A 7646-nucleotide genomic window follows, 5' to 3' on the forward strand; every position below is an offset into this window, starting at 1 on the left:
AGATCACATGAGGTAAAGAGTTCAAGACCAGCCTGGCCAACATGACGAACCCCGTCTCTATTAAAAATTAAAAAAATTAGCCAGACGTGGTGGTGGGCACCTGTAATCCCAGCTACTTGGGAGGCTGAGGCAGGAGAATCGCTTGAACCCGGGAGGTGGAAGTTGCAGTGAGCCAAGATCACGCCACTGCACTCCAGCCTGGGCAACAGAACAAGACTCCATCTCAAACACACACATACAAAAAAAAAAAAGGAAAGAAATACCCGAGACTGTTTAATTTATAAAGAAAAGAGGTTTGATTGGCTCACAGTTCTACAGGCTGTACAAGAAACAAGGTGGTGGCATCTACTTGGTTTCTGGGGAGCCTCAGGGAGCTCACAATCGTGGTGGAAGGCAAAGGGGGAACAGGTACATCACATGGCAAAAGCAGGAGAAAGGGAGAGAAGTGGGGGATGCCAGCACTCTTTTAAACAACCAGATCTCACGAGAATTCACTCACTATCAGGAAGACAATACCAAGGGGATGGTGCTAAACTGTTCATGAGAAAAATCCTCCCACATCATCCAATCACCTCCCTCCAGGCCCCACCTCCAACATTGGGAATTACATTTCAACAGGAGATTTGGGTGGGAACAAATATCCAAACCATATCAAACACCAACCCTTTTCCTCACCCTAATTCTAAACTCCTCTGTTCACCCACAATGATACCACCCGTGGAAAAAGGACAAGGGGAAGTGGAAGGGAATACATGAAAGAGCCATTTTGCGGTGGGTTGGCACAACAAGAGAATCTTGAATATCTTCCTGCCTCAACTTTCCAGCACCTAGCTCCAACCTTTCAGTAAGACTATGTAGGTTGTACTCATTTCCTGTTGCTGAGAGAAATTAATCTTTGGGGATCTGTAATTTCACTAAAGTTTTATCTTAGATGTTTCTTTAAACTGTGTCTACACAGGCAAAACACAAATTAGATGTGAGAGCTACACCGATTATCCTGGTAATTCAAGCAAAACACCCAGTTCTTGGGTAAAATGAGAACTTTTTGTGTTCATTTTTTTTCTAATTCTCTATACTACACAAATACAAGGGATTGTAATGATACCATAGTCCTTAGGATTCATACTGGAGGCATTATAATTTGGGCCTTCAAGTCTTTTAGTAATTAGAACCCTGCTGATAAAATAAGACTTTTACCAAATCCCACTTGATGTTAAGAAAAACAAAGTTTCACAAACATAGCAGATAATTGCTCTACTTTGCATTTTACTTCATTTTAGAATTATAGTTCAGAGAATTCTATTAAAACAAAGTGAAACTTAGCAAATAATATCTCAAGATAATGTCTTTTTCTTTTTTTTTTTTTGAGACAGAGTCTTGCTCTGTCACCCAGGCTGGAGTGTGGTGGCACAATCCTAGCTCACTGCAGTCTTGACCTCCTGGGTTCAAGAGATCCTCCCACCTTAGCCTTCTGAGTAGCTGGGCCCACAGGCACACGCCACCATGCCCAGTTAATTTTTTATTTTTTGCAGAGATGGGATCTTACTATGTTTCCCAGACTGATCTTGAACTCCTGGGAACAAGTGATCCTCCCGCTTCAGCTTCCCAAAGTGCTTGGATTACAGACTTGAGCCACTGCACCTGGCCAAAATTCTATTAAAACAAAGTTTTAATATTAAAAAGAAAGCAGCTTCCTCCCAGACATATGTCTTCATGTGTCTGAGATGGCAGCGACACTTTCTAGTTTACAATGAACACTGGTTCATGACAAGTCCCTATGATCTGTTTCAAGCCAGGCCCTCTTCCTTTGATTCTGAAAGGTTAAAAATTTGTATCATACAGACTACAAAATACTAAGAAAGCAGGACCTTCACCTTACAGTTAATTATTTTAGCTTACTTTTTTTCTGATTATAAAAGCTATACATATTCATTGTGTAAAATCTAGAAAATAGAATGTGCTCTTTGATCCACTAATTCCATTTCTAGGAATCTCTTCTTGCATATAAGCTCAATGATTTATGAGTGCATGGATGTTTACTGTGGCATTGTTTGTAACAACAGAAATGTCCACTAAAGGGAAATAATTTAATTACAGTGTCTCTACACTATGGAATTTATGCAGCAGCTTTAAAAAATGATGTTAGTCTATATGAACTGATATTGAATGCTTTCCAAAACATATTTTTAAAAGATTAATTGTATCTTTATCACAACCAGACATTGCTTTTCCTGTTGAAGAGGCTGCGTCTTGGCTGCTTTAGTTAAATATATTGTCTTAACTCAGAACTAAGGAGACAGTTTTGACTAGGAAAGCTTACAGAGTAAACACAGTCCCTCTTTGTGACTAGAAGATACTTTCTCTTTATCCATATAAGCTTCCACTTTCTGCCTTCTTTTTGCTGGGTGGGGTAGTGGGATGTTCTATTTTAATTTTTATCCTAGTAACACAGGCATAAGATTAAAAATAAGCAATAGTACAGGTTTTTAATGAAATGCAATATCTGCCTGCTTCACTCCTCTCCATTTTCAGACATACTTCCTAGAAGTAACTACTTTTAACCATTGCTCTTTTTAATTCTTCTGACGGTAATCCACTGAATGCCAGATAATCTGCACATCATTTGAAAATTCAAATTGTGCCAAAAACGCTTATAAGGCTAAAACATCAGCCTCCTGACACATTCCCTCTATTTCTGCTCCTCCAAAGGTAACCACTTTCTTGTCCTTTCTCCCGTCTTGTTTAGTAAGGTAATACATCCACGTGGTTCAAAATTCAGAACTACATACAAAGGTGTACATTGGGCCAGGCACGGTGGCTCACACTTGTAATTCCAGCACTTTAAGAGGCTGAGGCAGGCAGATCACAAGGTCAAGAGATCAAGACCATCCTGGCCAACATTGTGAAACCCCATCTCTACTAAAAATACAAAAAGTAGCCAGGTGTGATGGCATGCGCCTATAGTCCCAGCTACTTGGGAGGCTGAGGCAGGAGAATCGCTTGAACCTGGGAGGCGGAGGTTGCGGTGAGCTGAGATCACGCCATTGCACTCCAGCCTGGCAACAGAGTGAGACTCCATCTCAAAAAAAAAAAAAAAAAAAAGGTGTACATTGACAAGTCTCATTCTCTCTCACCTTCCATCCCATTTTACCTGCTTTTTTGCGTGTTCTTCCAGTGTTTATGCAAATATATATTCTCCTCTCTTTCTCCTTTGTTACACAAAAGTAGAACACTCTAAACGCTGTACTACACGTTGCTTTTTAACCTTTAACAAGATATATTTTTACATCAGTACATAGAGAGCTTCCTGATTTTTTAATAGCTGCGTAATATTCCACATAAAATTCCACTGGGTAGATAAATCATAATTTATTTAACCAGGCCCTGACTGCTGGACTCCTGGATTGTTTTCAGTCTTTTAATAGATAGAGAATGATTTGGAAATAAAATCATACATCTGGCAATTTTTAAGATATGACTTTGGTCATTTACTTAAAAAAATGCTTACAGAAAGAGATAAGGGGAGCAAGTAACTTCCAGGTAGAAGTAATTAATTGATTATCTTTCACACCTGAGCACAATGGGTAAGTTTTATCCCATAAGCCTTTTCAGGAGTAGTTTGAGGATCCATAAGAAAGGCAAGCCCTTGCACTCACAAGTAAATACACTTTAAAAGACTGACAATATGTATTTGAAAAGCATTTTGAAAGCAGGAGGAGCAATAGAAACCAGGTAAAATATATGATTAACAAAAGACTTAAAAATATATTTCAAAAACAAGAGGAGTCATAGAATTTGTTTAGAAGAATCACGGACAGGGAGTATGATAGTGAATATCTGTAAAGGTTTATAAATTTTGTTTGAGATAAGGATTATTTTGTTTGTTGAGTTTTTTAAATTAAATATGTAATTATGGTGGTTCCTTTTTTTTTTGACAGAGTCTTGCTCTGTGGCCCTGGCTGGAGTGCAGTGGCGTGATCTCGGCTCACTGCAACCTCTGTCTCCCAGGTTCAAACAGTTCATCTGCCTCAGCCTCCCGAGTAGCTGGGATTACAGGTGTGAGCCACCACTCCCAGCTAATTGGTTTTTTTTTTTTTTTTTTGCTTTTTTGTACTTTTAGTAGAGATGGGCTTTCACTATGTTGACCAGGCTCGTCTCAAACTCCTGACCTCAAGCCTCAGCTTCCCAAAGTGCTGGGATTACAGGCGTGAGCCACAGCTCCCGGCCAGCAGCCAGGTGTTTCTTTTTCAAAAGATAGCCACTTTCAAAAGATTCTAACTCTTCTTGGATATATTTATCTTGTTTCTAAAATATAGGGATATTGTTATTTCTCAATTTGTCCATTTGAGATGTTATCTATGCACTTTTTATTACAGTAGTTGAGGAGGACATAATCCATTCTGGATTTGTCTCTCACTAAGTGCTCATAGTTATGGTCTTGAGGCTTCTTTCCTCTGTCATTATGGAAATCCTTTTGTCTCTATTCTGTGTTAAATTACCCTGGTTTCCATGTCTTCCTCTCTTGTTTACTCCTTAATTGCAAAAAGCAAATCCTCCTATTGGAGAAAGAGTGTATAGGAAATATTTTTTTGAGATTTGAAGATGTAAATTAAAAATGTGTTTTTTATATTTGCTTGTGATAGTTTTGCTGAGTTTGGGATTCTTGTTAGGAAATAATTTTCTTCCTTTTTTTTGTTTTTTGTTTTTTGTTTTGAGACAGGGTCTTGCTCTGTTGCCCAGACTGGAGCACAGTGCCATCATAGCTTGCTGCGGCCTTGAACTCTTGGGCTCAAGCAATCCTCCTGCCTCAGCCTCCTGAGTATCTGGGACTATAGGTGCACACCACCACACCTATCTAATTTTTAAATTTTAATTTTTTGTAGACATAGGGTCTCGCCATGTTGCCCAGGCTGGTCTCAAACTCCTGGCCTCACACGATCCTCCTGCCTTGGCCTCTCAAAGTGTTGGAATTACCAGGCATGAGCCGCTGTGCCCAGCCTTAATTGTTTTAATTAAAAATTTAACATTTTAATGCATACAGTGGCTGTAATTTGCATTTTCCTGATGATTAGTGATGTTGAACACTTTTACCCTTGCTTATTGGCCATTAATATTCCTTTTCTCTGTGAAATATCTGTCAAAGTCTTTTGCCCATTTTCCATTTTTTTTTTTTTTTTTTTTTGAGACGGAGTCTTGCTATTGCCCAGGCTGGAGTGCAGTGGTGTGATCTCGGCTCACTGCAACCTCCGCCTCCCAGGTTCAAGCAATTCTTCTGCCTCAGCCTCCCAAGTAGCTGGGATTACAGGTGCCCGCCACCACACCCAGCTAATTTTTGTATTTTTAGTAGAAATGGGGTTTCACTATGTTGGTCAGGCTGGTCTTGAACCCCTGACCTCGTGATCCACCTGCCTCAGCCTCCCAAAGTGCCGGGATTACAGGTGTGAGCCACCGCGCCTACCCATCTTTTGCCCATTTTCTAATTGGGTCATTTGTCTTTTTATTGTTGAGTTGTAGGAATTTGTTAGGCACCCTGAACATAAGTCCTTTGTTAGATATATAGTTTGCAAATGTTTTCTCCCTGTCTGTGGCTTGCCTATTCTGTGGATTTCCTAATAGTGTCTTCTCACATACACATATTTCATTTTGTTTTTTTATTTATTAATAGTAGCTTCTTCTTATTACAAAATTAATACATACTCATTTTAAAAAGTGAGAAAAGCTTGCACCCTCCCGGGCCGAGGTGCTCCCCGGTGCTCCCAGTGCAGCCATGGCTCAGCACTTCTCCCCGGACACCTGCGACGTGGTCGGATTCTACCTGGACCACACCCTGTGTCACTACAACCTGCCCGAGAGCGCCCCACTCATTTATAATAGCTTTGCCCAGTTCTTAGTTAAGGAGAAAGGGTATGATAAGGAATTGCTCAATGTGACCCCAGAGGATTGGAATTTCTGTTGCAAGGGTTTGGCATTGGATCTAGAAGATAAGAACTTCCTTAAACTTGCTGATAATGGCACTGTTCTCAGGGCAAGCTATGGCACCAAGATGATGACTCCAGAGGTGCTGGCAGAGACATATGGCAAGAAAGGGTGGAAGCACTTCTTGTCGGACACTGGAATGGCTTGCCGCTCATGAAAGTATTATTTTTACAACTACTTTGACCTTCCAGGAGCTCTTCTATGTGCCAGGGTGGTGGACTATTTAACAACAAACAATGGTCAAAAAACATTTGATTTTTGGAAGGATATAGTTGCTGCTATACAACACAATTATAAAATGTCAGCTTTTAGGGAAAACTGTGGAATATATTTTCCAGAAGTAAAAAGAGATCCAGGCAGATATTTACACAGTTGTCCTGAATCTGTGAAAAAAATGGCTTCGACAGCTAAAGAATGCTGGGAAAATTCTTCTGTTAATTACCAGTTCTCACAGTGATTACTGTAGACTTCTCTGTGAATATATCCTTGGGAATGATTTTGCAGACCTTCTTGACATTGTGATTACAAATGCATTGAAGCCTGGTTTCTTCTCCCACTTACCAAGTCAGAGACCTTTCTAGATGCAGAGAATGATGAGGAGCAGGAGGTGCTGCCATATCTGGATAAACCTGGCTGGTGCTCCCAAGGGAACGCTGTCCACCTCTATGAACTTCTGAAGAAAATCACTGGCAAACCTGAACCCAAGGTTGTTTATTACAGCACACATTCAGATATTTTCCTGGCTCGTCACTATAGTAATTGGGAGACAGTTCTTATCCTGGAAGAGCTCAGAGGGATGAAGGTGCAAGGAGTCAGAGGCCTGAGAAGTCAGAGCCTCTAGAGAAAAAGGAAAATATGAGGGACCAAAGGCAAAGCCTCTAAATACTTCATCTAAAAAATGGGGCTCCTTTTTTTTTTATTGATTCCGTTTTGGGACTGGAAAATACAGAAGATTCCTTGGTTTGTACATAGTCTTGTAAGAGAATCAGTACTTACAGCACTATTGGAATTCCAAGTATTGAAATAATCGCAGAATTACCTCTGGACTACAAATTTACAAGATTCTCTTCAAGCAATTCAAAAACAGCTGGCTACTATCCAAACCCTCCATTGGTCTTATCAAATGATGGGACACTGATAACTAAATAAGTTGTCTTTACTGAAAAATGAAGTGAAGCCCCATATATGCAGTAAAAAAAAAAATTTCAAAAAATACTGTAAAAAGTTTTAAGGAATAAGTTTTTAATGAAAATTGACCAAGAAGTTGAAAAAAAAAAGTGAGAAAATACACATAAACAAAAAGACTAAACTAAAATACAGGCATGTTAGAACCCAGAAAGATTGTAACCAGGATATTAATACCTTTCAGATACTTTGCTGCATATATTTATAAATTTTTCTTTGCTATAAAGAACATTAGTGGAAAAATTATTGAAATTTTAACAATCTATAGATTAATAGTATTAATATTAATAAGACTTTGACAATTCAACTACAGTTATATAAGAGAATGTTGTTTAGGAGTAAAGAGGCATAATGGATGCCACTTACATTCAAAATATTAAAAATAATATAATAATTTCTATCAAGAGAATGAAAAAGCAAATGCAGTAAAAATGTTAACACTTAGAGAATCTGGATAAAGGGCGTGCAGGAACTTATTGTACTAC

The 7646-nt window shown here is 39.1% G+C and overlaps 1 pseudogene; it reads left to right on the top strand.

Annotated features, from left to right (window-relative positions):
- The first annotated feature begins 5767 nt into the window (after nucleotides 1-5767).
- On the top strand, nucleotides 5768-7125 carry LOC129024388 (5'-nucleotidase domain-containing protein 1-like; annotated as a pseudogene).
- The last annotated feature ends 521 nt before the right edge of the window (nucleotides 7126-7646 follow it).

The sequence above is a fragment of the Pongo pygmaeus genome, chromosome X, assembly GCF_028885625.2.
Source record: "Pongo pygmaeus isolate AG05252 chromosome X, NHGRI_mPonPyg2-v2.0_pri, whole genome shotgun sequence".
NCBI classification, from domain to species: domain Eukaryota; kingdom Metazoa; phylum Chordata; class Mammalia; order Primates; family Hominidae; genus Pongo; species Pongo pygmaeus.